Raw genomic sequence first — 21,959 nt, 5'->3', positions numbered from 1 at the left:
AGGAGACGAGTAATCCGATTGAGGCGGCGAGGGTGGGCGGCCGGTCCGAGGTGGGGCGGTTGGCGAGAGCTCCTCCTCGGAGATGAGCCAGGGCTTCCAACGGAGCTCTTCCTCCCGATACGCCCGTAACACCTGCTGCCGCTCCTCCTCAACGAAGTCAATAGCCTCTGGCATCTCCGTGCGCCGCGTAGTACAGTCAGGCGGTGGTGAAGATGAGGAAGCCGATGAAGCGTGAGCCGACAGTGTGTCGGCGGTGAGCCTCACTGTTCCAACTCTGACTGCTTCTGGCTCGTGAGGCAACGGGGTAACAATGCAACAGCATGGCTCTGGCGACGATTCATGCACACCGGGCAGCTGCTGCTGCGGGTGGAGTCGGAGAGTGGAGACGAGAAAGTCACTGATGAGGGAGTGCAGCATCTCCCATAACCAGGGGAACACGGACATGCACACCCCTACTTGGCGAGCTAACTCTTCCTGTTCCTCCTCTCTGAAACTAGTACTGCAAGTAGTACTGCTGTGTTTGTTGCATCATACTGCTGTAATTGTTTATATGCTTTATATATTCTGAGGTAGGTTGATCTGTAGTTCTTGGAGTGATTATCCCTGCTCATCCCTACCTACTGAGCAGGGATAGCTTAGTAGGTAGAGTGGCTGCCCCATGATTGGAAGGTCGGGGGTTCGACTCTACTGAACGGCTACCCTGAGGTACCCCTGAGCAAGGTACCGTCCCTACACATTGCTCCCCGGGCGCTGCATTGGTGGCTGCCCACCGCTTCACTGGGTGAATTGGTTAAATGCAGAGGAGTAATTTCCCTACGGGGACTAACACATACACATTACATTTGATAAAAGTTGTCATTGTTGTACTTAAATTTGTAAACCTTGTCTTAAACTGCAGGTACATTCCATGTAAAGGTTCTGCTTTCCTTATTTAGTAAGGAATGTTTACTTCCTGCCATTTATGGGCTCATCTGTGCTTGTATATGGTGGACCGTTAAGGGGCTTAGGCCAGCCTAGCTCCAGACACCAAGAACCACCAACGCACCGATGCCTGAGGGAATGAGCCACGGGCAGGGAGTGTGGTGAGAGGAGATGGGCCTCCATATCTCGGGGGGCCTGAGATGTTCCCAGAGAGGTGGAGTCTAAGACCTGACCTGACATATAGACACAGACGTACAGACACAAACATGCATTCCCACCCTCATGCACACATAAACAAGTACTGGGCACTCACCCAATGTGGAGACAGACACAAATGGACACTCTACACACAGTGTCACACTTCCCAAACATACTCTATACCCCAGCTCCAGGTACCCTCGCCCCCAGAGGGGGAAACGGCACCTAGACCCAGGAGATGTTACCCTTTTCCCTGGGGTGGAGACAAGCAGACTGCCCCTGGCGTCACAGCAGCAGGAAGGACCCAAGACCCCAACTACTCTGCTACAACACACGTAGTCTGACTCTTGTCTCATGATTTCATGTTTTGTGACTATTGAGTGAATTACTGAGATTGCTTTAATATAGTTTAGTACTATAGTATAGTTTAGGGGCTGCACGATGGTTAGCACTGTTGCCGAACAGCAAGAAGGTCCTGAATTCAATTCCACCATCTTTCTTTGTGGAGTTTGCATGTTCTACCCGTGTTTGCGTGGGTTCTCTCCGGGTACTCCGGCTTCCTCCCACAGTCCAAAGGTTGATTGATTAATCTAAACTGCCCATAGGTGTGAATGTGAGCACGAATGGTTGTCTGTCTCTGTGTGTTGGCCCTGCGACAAACAAACTGGTGACCTGTCCAGGCTGTACCCCGCCTCTCGCCCTATGACAGCTGGGATAGGTTCCAGCACCCTCCACGACCCTGAAAAGGATAAGCAGAAGCGAATAGATGGATGGATAGTTTAGTACTTCATAGTTCAGCTCTTATTCATTGTGTCCCACTTGAATATTGAATCTTGTTACTCTGAGTTTCTTGCTTGCCATAGTGTGGGTTAATTTTCAGTTTCTTAGTCCCCTGAGTTTGTAGCATCGCGTGTTAATGTTAGTGTATGGGTTTGAGCAATTCCAGAGGATAGATTCATTTGCCTCACTGTCACAGGGCGGCCCTTAGCGGCTGAAAACACAGTGAGATGGAACAAGGCAAGTGTAGTGGAACAAAAGTATTTATTTGCTATACAGCTCTCCTTACAACAATTAACTTGTCGAGCTTCTTCACAGCACAAAATCCCCCTCTAATAGTGATGGCCCGCTTGAAGCTGAAGCTCCGGTGCGTGTGTCAAAAAAATCAACACACTGCTTCAGAAGCACTGTGTCGAAGCTTGATTCATTTGGCCAGAGTCACGTGATCAGTGACGTCCGAAGCTTCATTTAGAACCTAACTGCTTCGGTATCTGATTCAATGGTTTATAAGGAAGTAAATCATTCGCAGGATTTGTGGAGTGTTTTGATGGTGACAGATATTGAACACTGATCATTCCACTAAGAGATTTGGAGCCAGCAAGGAATAGAGGAGGTTCTGTTGTGTGGGAGTATTTTGAGTTGATTCTGGTCAATCGGGTGGGTTTTCCAGCTTTGTGTTCTGGCTGTTTGCTTTTGTTTTGTGCGTGTTTATTATATATGAAAACGGGAAAAAGGTAAAATGTCAAAAATGCTGCTGCTGCTGCTTCCATAATATAAATATCATTAAATAACTTTAGAAAAGCTTCCACTTGTCTCTTCACATGTAATGTTGTAAAAATATATATTTTATTGTTTAATTAAATCTGAAAATGTTAGTCTGCCAAATGTGCAGCAATTGAATTTATTTATTTTCTTTATCTGATAGTTTATGGGGCCCAGGTAGACTGTATAACTGCATCTCTACCAGTTTCTCTGCACTCCAGCCTCTTCTGTGCCATGTGAAGGGATTTTCTTAAGGCAGGAGAAATTATCTCCACGAAAAGGAACAGGTTTGGCCATCGCACAGTGGAACAAATTCTCTTCTTAAATAAAAATGAAAAAGGGCTACTTTAAATGCATCATGTTTTTAATTTGCAAGTTCATAAGCATTTTCCCTTTCCATTTCACAATCAGTTCTACCCCCAGGTCAAAAATATGTCTGGGAAAATGTCCCTAATATAATATAATATTGTAACCCGGGTTAAAAAAGATGCATAAATAGTAAAAGATAAGTAAAGTCTAAGAATATAAATACCAAAGAGTTAAATTCATTTGTTCAATTTTCCTGTTTAATAAAAAGATCAAAGTTCATGTAAAATGATTAAAAACATGTTTGCATTGTTTAAAATAAGTTATCTTTCTTTTCTTGTGAATTGCTTGGGAGAACTGTAATTTCCTACGGGGATATGGTCTGTGAAGGTAACACAGGGTGAAAAGAGAGGAGAGAGCGCAAGGAGAGAGGGCGGTGGTGCGTGAGTTACACGGCGCATCCGGAGAAGTTAGCTTGTTTTTGTGTAGTATCAGTAAGTGTGTTTTGACTTTTCGGAAAAATAAGTCACAGTGTCGGTAAGTTAGTGACATAACACGTAAAGTTTCGGCGTGAAGTGCTGGACTGTTTGTTTACTGCGGCCGTGCACACATTGGCTGTGTCCAAATTCATGGGCTGCATCCTCCTGAGGCCGCATTTGTAGACCGATTACGTCACAGCGACGCGCCGAAGGCTGTCCAAATTCGTGGACTCCTCCGAATGCAGCCGACAAATGCGTCCTCCTTTTCCCCGAATTTGAAGGATGGGTCCGGTGTGTCCTTCGTGGCCCACCATATCCCAGAATTCATAGCGCAGCCCAGCCAAACTCCAGTTTCCGGCAATGGCGGCCGCTACTAAGTTTTAAAATTATTTTTATTAATATTTCTGGGTCACAAAATAAACTTTTAACATATTTTCAGGCGAGAATGTAGCTGTGTAAACTTCAAATATCTGCTCGGTTTATCAAGGTATCGCATATTTGCAAAAATGCTTCGACGTTTTCGGAGACGTGTGTTACCCACCAGCTCGATAGCTAGCCGAGAGCTCGAGGGTAACTGAAGCCGCCGAGAACGGCACAACTCCCGGCACATCATTTTCAGATCACCGCGGACTTTCGGTACTCAGGTTAAACGTAATATATAAGTCACTTAGACAACCTAAAAATGTTATTGTTTGGCTTTTTTCAGTGTTTTATTTGTTCGTGAGTAAATCAGTTTGGCTGAGATTAAAATTATTAGATTAGATTAGATAAAATAAAACTTTTTTAATCCCCCGGGTGGGTTCCTCCTTGGTTTTCACACAGCTGACTAAACGTCAAACAGAAAACCGATTAAACAGAAGTGTGAGATGGTCGAGAATTTACGCCAGTGTCCTGTCATATTTTAGATAGCAAGGAGCAGACGGCTGAGTTTATTAAACTACACCGAGACAGCGGTGATGTTAATCTGAAGGATAGACCGTCCAATTTCACAGCCGTTTACTTCCGGCCTACCCGACCTTCTGAGGACCCGGCCCACGTAGACCGCGAAGGCCGGATCCTCAGGAGGATGCAGCCCATGAATTTGGACACAGCTATTAAGTTAAAGTGAGGCTAACCCAGCCATTCGCTAATAAGAGCTGTGTCCCAAAACGTCGGCTGCATCCTCCGGGGGCCGCATTTGAAGGCCGATTACGTCACAGCCAGGCGACGAAGGCTGTCCCAATTCGTCGACTCCTTCAAATGCGGCCGACAAATGCGTCCTCCATTTCCCCGAATAGGGCTTTGGAGCGTGATGTCACGGGAGGTGGGCCACGCCCCCTTTCGCCATGACAGTAGGCCAGACACAGGATACAGCTTCAGCTATGGTTCGTACGTAATGTGTTGGCAGTTGCAACGTTTGATTACACGATCGTGAAGGCAAGAAGCTGGATAATGGATTCTCTTTTCATCATTTTCCATCCTGGAGGCAACGTGAGGGACGCCATCTATCTGATATTACTAAACAAAGACGTCAGGCTTGCATTGCAGCGGTGAGACGAGTGGATCGAGTTTTGTGCAATCCCAGCTTTTTGTTGGTTTGCTCTCCGCATTTTCTTTCCGGTGAGTTCTAAATTAATTCATATCACTCTTAAAAGGCTTTTATAACTTCCAGATGAATCACACACCTGTCATTGGAATATTGGTGTACATTTACCTTATGTGTAGAGCACATAAGGTGCAGAGTCTGCAGAGTCTGAAGGTGTGCCCCGTGCAGAAGTGATCAATGAAGATCTGACAGAAGACCATCAACAAAATCACCATGTCATGAAGGCTGTGGACAGCAGTTGTGTTGGATAAGTGAGGTTGAGGTACCAGCTGTAAATGTGGACAGTGGTGATCGGATAGACAGCAACACGGAAGCTAAAGGGCAGACGAAGGATTGTGTGTGCAATGAACAGGGCAGAGCAGAAATAAACACAACACTGCTTGATAAGATTGTTAAGGTTTGCTGTGTTTTGGTGAATATGTGCCCCAGTGTGGTTGTCAAACCAGCCCCAAGTGAAACTTGCTCTTGTTGAGTATTCATAAAGCTGTTGTGTTGCATGTGTGGTTCATTGTAAATAACTTTACTTTGTGTGAAGTAGTTTCAATAAAACAGAAAAGAATAGTATCTTTTTTTTTTTTTTTTTAATTCTTGATCTGTTCACATGTACTTAGCAAGTACATAAAAATGAAATCCAAACTATTTACATGGCAACACACAGCTGGCATCAATCTTGAACCACAAAATGAAACATTACAGGCTATTTAGAGCAGCACGTTGTTTGGAGAAGTATTTCCCAACAAGTTCAGGAAGACACACTTTAAGAAAGAAGTCTTGTGCTTGCTTTAAACGTGGTTCCCAGAAATCCACATCAGGGAAGATGTATATCACAGCAAGGTCTCTCTGTGTCCGCACAACGAGGTCACAGTGGTTGGAGTGCAGTTTCATTCAGTCGTTGTGAGTGCAGTACCTGAAACACACAAAAACCACTTTTAATAAAAGGTCTGTAATGAACCAAGGCTAATATACAGGGTGGGCCATTTATATGGATACAATATAAATGTATCCATATAAACAATGGTGTGCTTGGTTTCAACATAACTTTATTCTTTCATGAGTTATTTACAAGTTTCATACCACTTACAAAATGTGTTCAATGTGCTGCCCATTGTGTTGGATTGTCAATGCAACCCTCTTCTCCCACTCTTCACACACTGATAGCAACACCGCAGGAGAAATGCCAGCACAGGCATCCAGTATCCGTAGTTTCAGGTGCTGCACATCTCGTATCTTCACACCATAGACAATTGCCTTCAGATGACCCCAAAGATAAAAGTCTAACGGGGTCAGATCGGGAGACCTTGGGGGCCATTCAACTGGCCCACGACGACCAATCCACTTTCCAGGAAACTGTTCATCTAGGAATGCTCGGACCTGACACCCATAATGTGGTGGTGCACCATCTTGCTGGAAAAACTCAGGGAACATGCCAGATTCAGTGCATAAAGAGGGAAACACATCATCATGTAGCAATTTCAAATATCCAGTGGCCTTGAGGTTTCCATTGATGAAGAATGGACCCACTATCGTTGTACCCCATATACCACACCAAACCATCACTTTTGTTGTTCCAACAGTCTTGCAGGGATCCATCCAATGTGGGTTAGTGTCAGACCAATAGCGGTGGTTTTGTTTGTTAACTTCACCATTCACATAAAAGTTTGCCTCATCACTGAACAAAATCTTCTGCATGAACTGAGGGTCCTGTTCCAATTTTTGTTTTGACCATTCTGCAAATTCTGTGCGCCGATCTGGGTCATCCTCGTTGAGATGCTGCAGTAGCTGGAGTTTGTAAGGGTGCCATTTGTGAGTAGCTAATATCCGCCGAAGGGATGTTCGACTAATGCCACTCTCCAGTGACATGAACATACACACACCCACAACCACTAGCACTTTATCACTATCACAATTATCCTAACTGCACTACTGTATAGTTCTGTGTGAATATCATTCTGTACATATGATAATTTTTCAATCCTACAACTGTTTATAACTTGCATAGTTCACATTTCTGTATAACTGTATATCTCAGATTTCTGTTTAGTTTTTATTTCATATTTATATCCTGTTCATAGCCTGTACATAGCTTGTACTCACTACAGCCTGTACATACTTATAGTTATAGAATATTCATAACATACTTCACACCGTGTACATTATAACATACCATAATAGACCCATTTCTGTAATATACTTACACATCTATACTATTGCAAATATATATTGTAATATATCTATATCGCGGCTAAAGCACTTCTGGATGGATGCAAACTGCATTTCGTTGCCCTGTACCTGTGACATGTGCAATGACAATAAAGTTGAATTCTATTCTATTCTATTCTATTCTATTCTATTCTACATGCGGCGAGTGCTACGCTGTGGGCTCTTGCTGAATGAAGCTAGGACAGCCACTGATGTTTCTTCATTAGTGACAGTTTTCTTGCGTCCACATTTTGGCAAATCCAACACTGAACCAGTTTCACAAAACTTAGCAAGCAGTTTGCTAACTGTAGCATGGGAGATGGGTGTTCTCGTAGGGTGTCTTGCATTGAAATCTGCTGCAATGACCCGGTTACTGCGTTCACCAGATATCAACACAATTTCGATCCGCTCCTCACGTGTTAACCTCTTCGACATGTCAATGGCTGTGAACAAAGAGAAACTTGTAAATAACTCATGAAAGAATAAAGTTACATTGAAACCAAGCACACCATTGTTTTTCTTGTGACATTACCAATAAGTGTGATGTGTCACATGGCCCTCTTCCTAATGAAAAAACAAAAGTTGTATCCAAGATGGCCGACTTCTAAATGGCCACCATGGTCACCACCCATCTTGAGGAGTTTGCCCCCTCACATATACTAATGTGCCACAAACAGGACTTTGATATCACCAACCATTCCCATTTTATTACGGTGTATCCATATAAATGGCCCACCCTGTAGATGGTTTGGCTGTACGTGCAAATCAAAAATTTAGAAAGTTCTCAAGTTCAAACCGACTTACCTTTGTCTTAACGATAACGTACTCGCAGCGTGGAGGCTTAAAGATGGACAAATCTTGCACCCAGCCGTTCGTGAATTGGATGTGAGCCTCCAGGAATTTATAATTCTTAAACTGGTTCTCTGTGTATGCGCTGACTCCACAGACAAGGTATGCGAAGATCGGGATAGGACAAAGGCGGTAGGTCGTCTGGGTTTCCACTCCGCTTCCTTATTTCATACGGGTCCACATTACCGATGCATGCAATTTTTTCAAAGTACCGTCTCTTGGCGTCTGGGCGCAATCGGTCGCGATACAGCCCTTTGTCTTTTGCGCTGATTTTGAGCATGTTTCTGTCAGTCCCGATTCCAACACTGTGCGCTTGTTTTGCCTTCTAGCCTACTGACATGGCGCCGCGATCCCACAATGCACTGCGGCGTGACGTCAACTCCAAAGCCCTATACAAGGCTCCAGCCTGTCTCTCTCAACCACCCAGGTTAGGAGGGAACTGAGGAGGATTAAAGCCAAGAAGGCAGCAGGCCCAGATGGCATCAGCTCGAGGGTCGTCAGGTCCTGCGCAGACCAACTGTGTGGTGTGATGGAGCACCTCTTCAACCTGAGCCTGAGGCTGGGAAGAGTCCCACAGCTCTAGAAAATGTTGGGATTTAGAGATTCTTTTATTGCTGCCATATAATCTGCCTTATGATAAATGTATTAATAACATGTTTTAGAGTATTATTTTAACAGTAATATTGTTTACAGGGTTCATATTGCATTGAAAATGTTTGTCATCACATTCATTCTATTCACAGGTTTAGTTCATTTTATACACATTGCATATCTGTGCTTGTTTAGAGTTGATGTTCTATCCAAGAGGGTTTTAAGCTTCACTGGTGAGAGTGTCCAGGTGATACATGTTGAGGGAAGATGAGAACATAGCAGGTTAATTGCATGCATGCTTACAATACACATAAATCTAGTAGCAGGCCTGAGCGAAGACCCAAGTGTCTTCTGCTTCTTATTTGAGACCTGCGCCAATTCAGTCTACTTAGTGATTGAGGACGAGGGTCCATTATTAGCCCTTAGAGGCCCTGAAGCTTGAAGTTATTACCTTAAAAGGAAGGTGTTATCAAAAAGAGAAGTTATATGTCTGTTTATAGTTATTAGAGATGTACAAGATGTACCCTTGTCTGTAAACAATGACTGTACATAATGTATTTTTGACTTGTATTGACGTGTATGTGGGGGCGTGATCCTCTATGCTATAAAACCAGAACCCAGTGTATTTTTATCAGAGCAAATAAGCCATATGCTGATGGTTGTTCTCCGTTGTCAATAAACTCATCGTTTGATTGCACTTTTCTGGGCCTCCGTCATTTGTTGTCTGGTCTGCAGTTGATCGATCTCGCTTCATTTTGGTGGAGGATGCGGGCAAAAGAGTCAAAAGAGTGAATGAGACAGGATGAGACAGGATTTAGATTAGGGCTAGTTAAAGATAAAGATGACTTTTATTAGTCCCACAGGTGGGAAATTGGTTTTGTTAAAGCAAAAGTGCAAAGTTATGCAGCAGAAATTAGAAAACACTGGAATGCAATAAAATAAAGTAGAATAGAATAAAATAGAATACCAACACTATATACAGCTGAGTAAGAAAATACAAAATACAACTTTGTCAAAGAAAGAATTGCACATATAGCAGTCTTAGTCTTAGTATGAGGGTTCTGGTAAAGTACTAGTCCTGGTAAAGTAAAAGATTATGCTCAAAGTTTTATGCCCTGGAGGCCAAGAGTCGTGTGTAGAGAACAACATGACTTGGAAACGGACATTTAAGGTCACATTTTGTCTAAGATGGGGAGAATTGTCCCATATGTGTTTATTTCTCTTCTTTTTTAAGAGGACAGACGCACTGAGTGTTGTCTATTTCCTCTTTCTGATTCTAAGCAAGCATGTTTGATAAAATACTCTTAGGAAAGCGTATTTTGAGTGCTTCTAAGTGTGTGAATGTTGTGAATACTTGATTTGAATGATTCTGTGTGATTTGTACAAAATAATGAATAAGTAATAATAATACTACGTAGGTACATATCAGAGTGTGGGAGAAAGAGAAAGTCTGAGAGAAGTATGTGCGTAGCCAAACTGGAGAGTGTGTGCTTGAAACAGGAAGTCTGATTATAGCTTGTGAGTTAGAGAGACGTTGCAACATGAAAACAGAGCAATTAGAGACTGAATGTCTTAAGAAAAAGTAATAAAATATATTAATTACATGTTTTAGAAAAAGAAAGACTGAGAAAATAAATACATGAACTAACAATTACATTAATGAATAGAAAACACACGTACACAAATTGTTACAGGTGAAATGTTGGGAATAATCAAGAAGTGAGATAGCTTAATATACTGATGAAATGAAGAAAGCAGCTTACACTCCTTTGATTTCCAGAGTCAGTGTGTCCCCTCCCCTCATAGCACCCGTGCCCACTTGGCCCCCGTATCAGGCGAGCATGGAAGGCTGGACAGCCCATGACGGGTAAGATCCCACCTCGAAACCCTGGGACAACCTAAGGCAAGGCACAGTCACGATTGCTTGAACCTAGGTCCCTAAGTGAGCTTGGACTCACTGGAGGAGACGGGACTTCAAGGGTAAAGCCGCTGGGGCAGAGGGGGAAATGTCATTAACAATGACGAGTGATGAGCCAAAGAGGGGAGACACTCACTGTCTTTCAGGGTGAATTGTTCCCTGAACCTGAAAATCAAGCTCTAACTTCTGGCTGAGGACAAGGAATGTTGTTATTTAAGGAGGAGATCAAATTTGGGAAAGAGAAAAACTGACTGTTTAAGTGGAACCTTGTGAGGGAGTCTGAAAAAACCACGAAAAGAAACATATACACAATCACACACACAAATAGAAAATGCGTTAACCTTAGAATACAAAAGAGCTCATGAAGATCAGATAGCAGGTTTAGCATAGGAGTCTGTTTATCATGTTGTCCAACTCGCTTAGTGTGTAGTAAGTTTTCAGAAGAGAAAATTTAGAATTTAGTGATGATGGTGTGCAAGTTGTGTGGTGTTTAACGAGATTTTCTGTGTATTGAGCAGGTGAGGTGATGTGAGTTGACCTGAGAGTGTCAGGACCCTGAAGAACTTGTGGCAAAATGTTCTGTGTTTAAGATTGTTGAGGTTGTTGTTGTAGTGATGGGTTACTTCTGTCGGTTAGATTTGTGTTGTTTTCTTATTTTAATAGAGGGAGTTTTATCAAACATGCACATGTCTAAGGGGGTCCATCATTTTTGTAACAGTGCACTTAGAAAAACCTGTCAGGTGATTTTGTTTTGTGTTTTGATGAGCTAATAATCAGCTCTCTTCTTCTCATTTTTGTTCTAAGCAGGCCTGCAAAAGAGTGAATGACAGCGCTGAAAATTTTCGGGAGAACAAAGATAAGGTGACCTTCTCCAGATTACAATGGGCAGAGGAGAAGGCTAAGTTTCTGTCTAAAAGGATTGCCGCGAGCCAATCCAGTCCAAAAGCAGAAAGAACTATTTTCCTAAAACAAAGTAAAACAAATAAATGAGTTGATGTTGCTGAGAGTGAAGACTGATTATTTGCGAGATAGTCTCCACTATCAGCAAGACCTGATGTTAATGCATGTGAGCGAATGTGTGTAAATGGATGGTGACTGGACGGACCAGGCAGACCATAGGTTGGACCGACTGGACACTGAGATAAAGACTGGACTAAGGTTAGACACATGACTGATAACCGTTCTGTTTTAAGTTTGCTTTCTTATAACACAGGTTGGATCATAAGTAGGGAAAAACTGAGTATGAAATGTGAAGTTTTGGTTAACACACAGGTTTTTGTTTCTAGGAAGTTCCAAGGAATGCAGGCTGTGGATGGAGCCAAGAAAAGATTTGACATAATGATTAATTTGATTTCATTCCTTAAATACAGGTTTGAAGGGCCGGAGCATGAATATCTAATATGATATGACTAACCTTTTTCTTTTAATCTCCTAAGCTCGAGTGAAGGATTTTGAGTTTGTAACACATAAGATGTGTCACAAAAGGGGGGAGTTACAGGATTTAAGGTTTAATTTGAAAGGGGTTTTAGGATCGTTTTATGACGTTTGGGGTTTTTGATAATTTAGATATAGAAATTGTTTTGTGGTTCTTTTTGATCTGTTTCTATGCTCAGATGGTGATGGTTTATATCTTACCCTGGGCGTGTTTAATAAAACTAAAAGTGTTGCTCACACACATGAAGGGCATGGAGATAAAGTAAAGTTAATATAAAGGAGAGAGCCCAGAACAGGATATGGTGAAACAACTTTGAATGATTAAAGGAACCTTAGATGAACACAGTAGATTAGTGAGGTGTAGCAGAGAGAGGCTTTTTGTTTTCTATCCTTTACAGGAGAAGATTTCAGGACCACAGCGACCATAGGGGGGCGAGAATCCTGGAAGCCCCAGACCGAACGGAACCAACCAGAGAAAGGAGAAGAACAGAGCACAAATACACCTAGTTGTTTATATTACAAAGAAGATCAAAAGCTTGTTAGACATAGGTTATAATGGAAGCATAAAAGGGATGAGAGGAAATTTACATAACATAGAAATCCTGCAACAATTCGTAAATTGCCCAAACACAGTGTTCAGACCGGATATGCGCTACCCATTAAAGGGGGCGAAGAAATCAGGCCTAAGTTTGAAAAATGAAATGGGTTAACTCGATAGAGGATGTTTCCAAAGGTTGAGAAAATAATGTAGGACCTTTTACCAGGAGAAAGCTAATTGTATCTTTTACACTTTATAGTGTGCACTGAGGGAAGTCAGGAATAGTTTAAATTAGGATTGAAAAAATTAAACTAGGTGAAAAAGGGGTGTAGCAAGTAGATTTAGGGCAGCTCACAGCCTGGCGTGCGCAAGGTGCCGTCACACAGCTTAAGTTATTTGTTTGATTTATTTTATGACAAAATAATAAGGAAACATTGAAAACATACAACCCGTTGAGGAGACAGATAGGGTTGGGGAATTGAAGGGTTTTGTTTGTTTAGCATAATCTCTTTTGTTATATTTTAGCTTTAACAGGGAACATGCCTCTCTGGAGCTTCTCTCCTGATGCTACCCTGCCAAAGACCCTTATCTATAGAGACTATGTCAGCTCCCAAACAGACAACAACAAACCAAATCTAGCAATAAACAACTTAAACATCAATAGTAACAAAGCATGAACAATACAGAATCCACATCTGAACCGAAGAATAAAACAGTGAAATGTGGATTATTAAATATTAGGAAGATGATTGAATAAAGAAAGACAGGTACTTATGTATGTCAGCATAAGGTGGAGTCCAACAGAAGCAAGGCACCCTACATGCGCACAGCATGCAGCAGGGGTTGCCAAAATAATATAGAAAACAGCACATGTAGTGAGAGAACACCCACTAAAAGTTCTGATTACACATAGTGTGGTGGCATAGGTGAACTCGCAGGCGTTCGCTATGACATCATTAGCACAACAGAGACTGAGTAAAGTTTTAGATGCTCCAAATCTGACATTTACACATGAAGGAATCAATATGGCAGATTTAATGGGATCAGGAGAACCTCATGATTGTACTAAGAAAGCAGAAGTTGAAGGGAAAGTCAGGGAAGATTTAAAAGCAGAACCTATCCCTGGAGCTGAGGATTGGTTCATAGATGGCTGCTGTCATCGTGATGAAGAAGGATCGAAAGCAGGCTATGCTATAGTCTGCAAACAAGGAACTGAATTTGAGCCCACGAGGAACTCCAGCAGTGGAAGGAGCCACGCTGGACTGGTCCTTATGAGGTCGTTGCCAGAACAACTACAGCAGGTCAACTAAAAGGGAAAGGCGATACCTGGTATCATTGGTCGCAGTGTGCGCCAGCACATGAGAGTTTGGTAGAGGAAAACTCCTCTACACCCAACACAGGTGGTAACGAGCAGAGGCAAAATAAATCCTCTCACCTGTGCAACGGGGCAACCAGTAGTCTACCTGGAAGGCCGAAGGAAGAAGAGCAGCAGCTTAGAAGGTCGCCACGCCAGCAGAAAGGAGCGGTGAAAAGTTGAGGACTCCACAAAAGCAGGGGAGTTTCATTCCAGGATACAAAGTTTATATAACATGATGCAAACACACGAGTCAGAGACACGTAATAAGAAAACTGATTAGAATGTTCCTTACAACTACATGTTTATTGTATGCAATGATATTAACTATGGCTGTGTTGTTTATTGTCTATATTTTGCAGGGCACTCCGGACCCCTTGTCTGAACACGGAGGCCAGTCCAGCCCAGCGCTTCCTGAGACTGTAGTTGCTAAAACGGGATCGGTAAAAAGACAAAAGCGTGAGGTGTCAGGTAAAGGTGATGAGTGTCTCAGCATGAATAATGGCATAGAGTTGAATTATGTTAAAGGGTCTACCAGCTCATTCACATTTGATTTGTGTGACGTTATTAAGTGTACAGGAGCTAGTAGTAGCTGGAGAGCGTATGATGTACGGGTCTGCAATGACCCCATGATATGCTTAGGGCAAATTTAGTTGATGCAAAGTCTAAGCTGCTCCCAGGAAGTTCAATCACCATTCTGACTGATCAGATGGTGACTCTGGGAACAGTAGCTCAAAAGGAACAGGAACCAAAAGAGAGATTACTTGTTACAACAGACTACACTAGATTAAAGCCCCAGGATTTGATTGAGCGTGCCATCGGTTTCAAGGACAGTAACCTCTGGCTTGATTGGGTGGCTCAAAATGCTAGAGAACAACATGTATCTGACTGCGTTGCCTGTGCTTCAGCTAGGCCACGTTTGTTTACAGAGCCCGCCCCATTGTATTTAGAAGATAAGTGGGGCTATGAGTGTATGTTACAGTTAACCAGAAGTCCAGTGACCACTGGCAACTGTACTTTGTTGTCCAGACTTTTCCCTCCCGTTTCAAAGCAGACGACAGTGGGACCATTTATGCCAAAACAAGATAACTATACATGTTTTAAGTTCTCTACAGATAATGAAAAGTACAAGGTGGGAGAGATCGACCCAACTTGGTGTGCTGTCACACTCACGGGACGAACCACCAACAATGTAAGCGACTCTAGCACGATAATTGGAACATGGTCAAGAAGTGGGCTCTATTATTACTGTGGGGAAGATACTCTGTTAGTTCGTGTTCCTATGGGAAGCGTAGGGACATGTGCGATGGTGCGATTGGGAGCTCCGCTCATGCTTATTGGGAACCAGGTAAAGGCTATTCCACAACACAACACACGTACCTTAGCCACCAGAGGTAAGAGACATATTTTGGCCAAAAGAGGGACCCAGGGTACACATGCTTATGATCCTCGCCTGAACTCACCGACCTGGATAGACTCTATTGGAGTGCGCAGGGGAGTTCCAGATGAGTATAAACTGGTAAATCCGGTAGCTGCAGGATTTGAAAGTATATTTCTTTGGGTGACACCTAACAAGAGCGTTGATCGCATTAACTATGTTCATTGCAATCTGCTGAGACTCTCTAACCTAACCAGGGATGCCATGATGGGGTTCGCAGAACAATTGGGTCCGAGTTTGCTGATGGGAAATCGAATGGCCCTTAACATGAGAAGGGAGGCGTGTGCACCATATTCGGAGACATGTGCTGCACTTTTATCCCTAATAATACTGCCCCAGATGGCTCAGTAACCCGAGCTCTGGAGGGCTTGAAAACTTTGTCTAAAACTATGCATGAACACTCAGGTATCGAAAATCTGCTGGCGTCCTGGATGACATCTGTGTTTGGACAATGGAAAGGTGTGGCTATGTCAGTGATGTTTTCTTTGACTGTACTTTTGGGAATACTGGTCATCGCTAGTTGTTGTATCATTCCTTGTGTCAGAGGATTGTTGGTAAAAGTAATGGCGAGGGTTCCTAACCCTGGCTGGGTTGAGGGCATCTAACAGATGAACTTAGAACCCATAGAGTGGGGCAGGGAGTGATACAACATGAAGTGTGGTGACATTCCTTGTTGGAATGTCAAAAGAGGGAATGTTGGGATTTAGAGATTCTTTTATTGCTGCCATATAATCTGCCTTATGATTAATGTATTAATAACATGTTTTAGAGTATTATTTTAACAGTAATATTGTTTACAGGGTTCATATTGCATTAAAAATGTTTGTCATCACATTCATTCTATTCACAGGTTTAGTTCATTTTATACACATTGCATATCTGTGCTTGTTTAGAGTTGATGTTCTATCCAAGAGGGTTTTAAGCTTCACTGGTGAGAGTGTCCAGGTGATACATGTTGAGGGAAGATGAGAACATAGCAGGTTAATTGCATGCATGCTTACAATACACATAAATCTAGTAGCAGGCCTGAGCGAAGGCCCAAGTGTCTTCTGCTTCTTATTTGAGACCTGCGCCAATTCAGTCTACTTAGTGATTGAGGACGAGGGTCCATTATTAGCCCTTAGAGGCCCTGAAGCTTGAAGTTATTACCTTAAAAGGAAGGTGTTATCAAAAAGAGAAGTTATATGTCTGTTTATAGTTATTAGAGATGTACAAGATGTACCCTTGTCTGTAAACAATGACTGTACATAATGTATTTTTGACTTGTATTGACGTGTATGTGGGGGCGTGATCCTCTATGCTATAAAACCAGAACCCAGTGTATTTTTATCAGAGCAAATAAGCCATATGCTGATGGTTGTTCTCCGTTGTCAATAAACTCATCGTTTGATTGCACTTTTCTGGGCCTCCGTCGTTTGTTGTCTGGTGTCCTCCTGTGTTGTTCCAGTGCCAAAGACTTCACGCCCCAAGGACCTCAACAGCTACAGGCCGGTGGCTCTGACATCCCACCTGATGAAGACCCCGGAGCGGTTGGTCCTGGCTCAGCTTCGGCGCCTTGTGAGCTCATCACTGGACCCACTTCAGTTTGCCTACCAGCCTGGCATTGGAGCAGATGATGCCGTCATTCACCTCCTACATCGTTCCCTCGCTCACCTGGAGACCGCTGGGAGCACTGAGAATCATGTTCTTCGATTTTTCCAGTGCCTTCAACACTATTCTTCCCTCGGTTCTGAAGGACAAGCTCAAAAACTCTGGAGTGGACCATCACCTCACCACCTGGATTTTGGACTACCTCACCGACCGACCACAGTATGTGAGAACTCGGGGCTGTGTGTCGGACAGGGTCGTCTGCAGTACAGGGGCCCCACAGGGAATGGTTCTGGCTCCGTTCCTCTTCACCATCTACACTGCAGACTTCTCCCATAACTCCACCCAGTGCTTCCTGCAGAAGTTCTCTGATGACTCTGCAATAGTCGGCCTCATCACTGATGGGGACGACAAGGAGTACAGAGGACTGACTCAGGACTTTGTGGACTGGTGCCAGCTGAACTACCTCCAGATCAATGCCAGTAAAACCAAGATGCTGGTGGTAGACTTCCGCAGGCACAAACATCCTCCACTGCAACCACTGAACATCCAAGGTATGGACATTGAGGCTGTGGACAGCTACAGGTACCTTGGTGTTCATCTGAACAGCAAACTGGACTGGACTCATAACTCAGACGCCCTCTACAGGAAAGGGCAGAGCAGGCTGTACCTGCTGCGGAGACTCAGGTCGTTTGGAGCAGAGGGCCCACTCCTGAAGACCTTCTATGACTCTGTGGTGGCCTCTGCCATCTTTTATGGTGTGGTCTGCTGGGGCGGCAGCATCTCTGCTGGGGACAAGAAGAGACTGAACAGGCTGATCCGGAGGGCCAGCTGTGTTGTAGGATGCCCTCTGGACCCAGTGGAGGTGGTGAGTGACAGGAGAAAGGTGGCTAAGCTGTCATCCCTGTTGGACAACATCTCCCACCCCATGCAGGAGACTGTGACAGCACTGAGCAGCTCCTTCAGTGGGAGACTGTGGCACCCACGGTGTGGGACGGAGAGATTTCGCAGGTCTTTCCTCCCCACTGCTGTCAGACTTCACAACAAAGACTTTAATTGATCAAACACACACATCCACACATGTGCAATAACACTAAGTGCAATAATCTTTTACTCAGTTGTATATAGCATTTGTATTCTATTTTTATCTCATTGTATATTTTATTCTATTTTATTCTACTGTATATAGTATTTTATTTTATTCTATTCTGTACAGTTGTGTACTGTATTTATTCTTATTTTATTCTAACTTTTGCTTCATAACTTTTGCACTGTCCACTTCCTGCTGTGACAAAACAAATTTCCCACGTGTGGGACTAATAAAGGTTATCTTATCTTATCTTATCTTATGAATCAAGAGCTTACTCTGTATTGTTGAGCCACTAATTGCTGCTGCTCTCAGCAGAAAGCTTATTTTTACTGAAGTGGCTTCTTCATAGAGAGATTAAAACACACTGTTAGTAGATCATCCTGCAATTGTGACATCACAATAATTTGCCTCACTTTATAAATCTGTCACTTCTATAACATATAAAATTAAATACATAATACAATAAGGACTTTGTGAATGACTTTGTTGACTTCTTGGCTGAATACATGCCAAAATATGATTGTGTTCTTATTGTTGGGGATTTTAATATTCATGTGTGTTGTCTTGATATGCCCATGGCAAAGGGCTTTTTTTAAGCCTTGTTGATTCTTTTAATCTGGTGCAATGTGTGACTGGTCCCACACATGATCGTGGACACACACTTGATCTTGTTTGATCTCATGTTTTTTCTGTTTTTAATGTAGAGATTTGTGATGCTGTGTTTTCTGACCACAGTCCTGTGATGTTTGAAGTTCCTCTTCCCTGTACCTCAGTTAAACCTCGCGCTGCTGCTCGACGCTGTTACGTTTTTTAACTCCTCCACTGCTGAGCAGTATTCAACAGTTTTTAACCAGACCTGTAAAATCCCAGAGTTTTTATGCAGCCAGACCGAGGAACTGAGCTCATGGTTTTTTCCACCTGCCAGACATCTTTGGACTATTTGGGACATGGCTCCATTAAATTCCAGGCAGTCTAAAACTAAATCTGAGCCCCAGCTGAACGACACAACCCGAGCTGTCAGACACGAGTGCCGTCGAGCTGAGCACACGTGGAAAAAGGACAAATATAAGCGTCATTCCAGATACTAAACTAATGATAGCGTCAATATCAAAAACCTGTAAAAATGCCAAAAGAAAACACTTATCTGCACCACATACTGACTGTATCGAGCCCATTATTCTGTCAAACTGTCACAACTCGCGTGTTTTATTTAAATGAATTGAATTGAATTTTTGAATTGAAATTTTATTTCAGTCAACAACAACAATAACAACAGATTATAATTTTACATAAAAGTACTCAAACAGTAACTGAAAAAAGAATAGGCTGAAGCCTTGTGGCTTACAATAATCCTATAAATAGCACTGAAAAATAAGTTACATAACAGTTTGAAAGCAATCAATGATAAATCAGTAAATTAAATCAACACACAAAAAAAAATTATCAAACCAAATTTCTATAACCTATTTCAAACTATTAACTCTGTTCTTAGTGCACCACATACTGACTGTATCGAGCCCTTCTCTGCAACATGTGAAAGTTTTTTACACTTTTTTAATTGAGAAGGTCTCCTCCTCCAGGGCTCAAATCTCTCCTTGTGCTCAAACCATCAGTCTCTGCTTCCTGCTCTGCTGTCTTTGAGGGGTTTGAGTTGTTGACTTTGTCCTCTTTAAAGGAGACTGTTGATCGTTTTAAGCCTGCAGGGTTTCCAAACGATACTGTCCCTCCTCGACTTTTATAAGAGGTGTTACCTACAGTTGGACCTTTGGTTCCCCAGTTGGTAAACCATAGTTTGATGTCAGGTGTTGTCCCTAAAGATTGTAAATAGGGATGCAACGATACCAATTTTTTCAAACTGATACGATACCGATACTTGGAGTGCAAAAACCAATACTTCTACCACACACACACACACACACACACACACAAATGCAATGAATTGGAAGACAGGTTTTATTTTATTATCTGCCGATAAAAAATAAAATCTTAATAAAAATGACCACAAAAAAATTTCAAGTGAAAAATAAGCACTTGTGTTAAATTATTGCAGAGTCTCCGCATTAACATAACTAGTTAGAAGCATTTTGCTTTTTCTTTAGTGCTCTGAAACACACAGAGGCTAATAGTTTCAAACAGAGCACCACAAATAACAGGTATCCCTTTAGAAATAAACGGTGATACTTCTAAAAACCGTGTATTCCCACACAGCATTTCATTTAACTAGTTTAGGAAGATTTCCCTTTTCTAATAGTTTCACAGGCAGTAAAGTCAGTAACTCTTCATTTTTTCATTTGAACATAGTAACACACTTTAGTTTACAATAACTTTATTGATTGGTTTGGATATATTTGTTCTATTTGTAAGCGCGCACATTTAGTTTACTTATGTATTCACACCACTCCATTTTTGACTAACTTTTGTCTTTTTATTTCTTACATGCTGTCATCCCTGGGAGTTGCTGGACAAAAGATGGTAGCCAGGGTTTGAAACCATTAAATACAAAGAGGGCTAATTGGACCACACCACCACTTCCTAATGAAGGGGAGAATGTGTGTTTTGTTTACTTCAAAAACAAAGTATTTGAATTTAATTAAATATTTGGGTTTAGGGTTTAATGGGGTTTTGATTTTCTTTTTTAGTGTTTAGTTTATTAACAAACTAGAATGTACTGCATTGTGTTGTGATTTATGATTGTGTTTGTTTGTTACCCCATGTGTCACATGGTCTGATCAGCCATTATATATACCCTTGTATGTCATTTCATGTTTAGGTCAATTATGTTTGTTTAGGTAGTCATTTGGTTTGTTAAGTTGTCTTTGTCAGTCTTTGTCTGAGTTCAGTTTTGTTCCTTTGACCGCTTTTATGAGCTCAATATTTATTGCTTTTGTAAATATAGTTTGGGGTTAAATAAATGGCAACCCTATTTTTTAAATAATTCCTGTGACTCCTCTTGTTTTTCAACTCGGTCCATCACAATCCCTTTAGAAATAAACTGTGATACTTCTAAAAGCACATATTCACACCTAGCCACACTTGCACTGTATCAACCCCCAATGTTCCTTTAATGCAACTAGCCTTATAATTATCTACTAGTCACAAACACACTGCAACAGTAAGACTTGTTGATTACACATAGATGCTTTCTAAACTAGATGAATCAATATCACTTCCTATTGCAAAATGGGAAGCGGATTTATCAGTTAACTTAGACCAAAACTTCTGGTCTCAGATTTGCTCAAAAACCTTTCATCTAATTAGAAATCCCAGTCTTCAGTTAATTCAATACAAAATACTACATAGAGTGCACTATACAGGTCATCGGATGTTCAAGATGGGCTTTACATCTACCAACAACTGCTCACACTGCCAAACCAATTCACCGGACAATTATATCCACGCTCTTTGGTTCTGTCCACCAGTTCAGAACTTTTGGCGCGAGATATGTGAAGACTTATCAAAGTGTCTGAAATGTAACATTCCAACTTCGCCTTTAGTGTGTTTGTTGGGCAGCTTAGATAATGTCACTACGGAAAAGAATATAGCCCATATGGTTTTCACTGCACTATGCATAGCCAAGAAAACAGTCCTCATGAACTGGAAAAATAAAAATAATCTTAATTCTAACCAATATAGAAATTATCTATTAGATCACATTAGTCTTGATACAGCCTCTGCCACCACATCAGATCAATTTCTCTGGGCTCCTTTGATCAGCTCCATCACCTAGTGGGGGTGGGGGGTCATAGTTTGGTCCCACCTTCACTGTTGTGATTGGTGTGGGGGTAGGGACAGGCTTAGGGCATCGGGGGGTTCCCCAGGAGCATCTTCCTTGCGGGGCTCAACCCGGGGTAGCGGTCATGGCCAATTAAGGGCTCTGTTGGCTCTTGGGTGACGGTTTCCTCGTGGCTGCATGCACCAGGGCTAGGGGAGGGT

At 42.3% G+C, this 21,959-nt stretch overlaps 1 pseudogene; it reads left to right on the top strand.

Annotated features, from left to right (window-relative positions):
* LOC120438316 overlaps window positions 1-21,959 on the top strand; it is an 88,648-nt pseudogene that overhangs the window by 29,290 nt on the left and 37,399 nt on the right.

Source organism: Oreochromis aureus, linkage group 3, assembly GCF_013358895.1.
Source record: "Oreochromis aureus strain Israel breed Guangdong linkage group 3, ZZ_aureus, whole genome shotgun sequence".
NCBI classification, from domain to species: Eukaryota; Metazoa; Chordata; class Actinopteri; order Cichliformes; family Cichlidae; genus Oreochromis; species Oreochromis aureus.
Note: the sequence above shows the minus strand (reverse complement) of the source record. Positions and strands in the feature narration are given on the sequence as shown.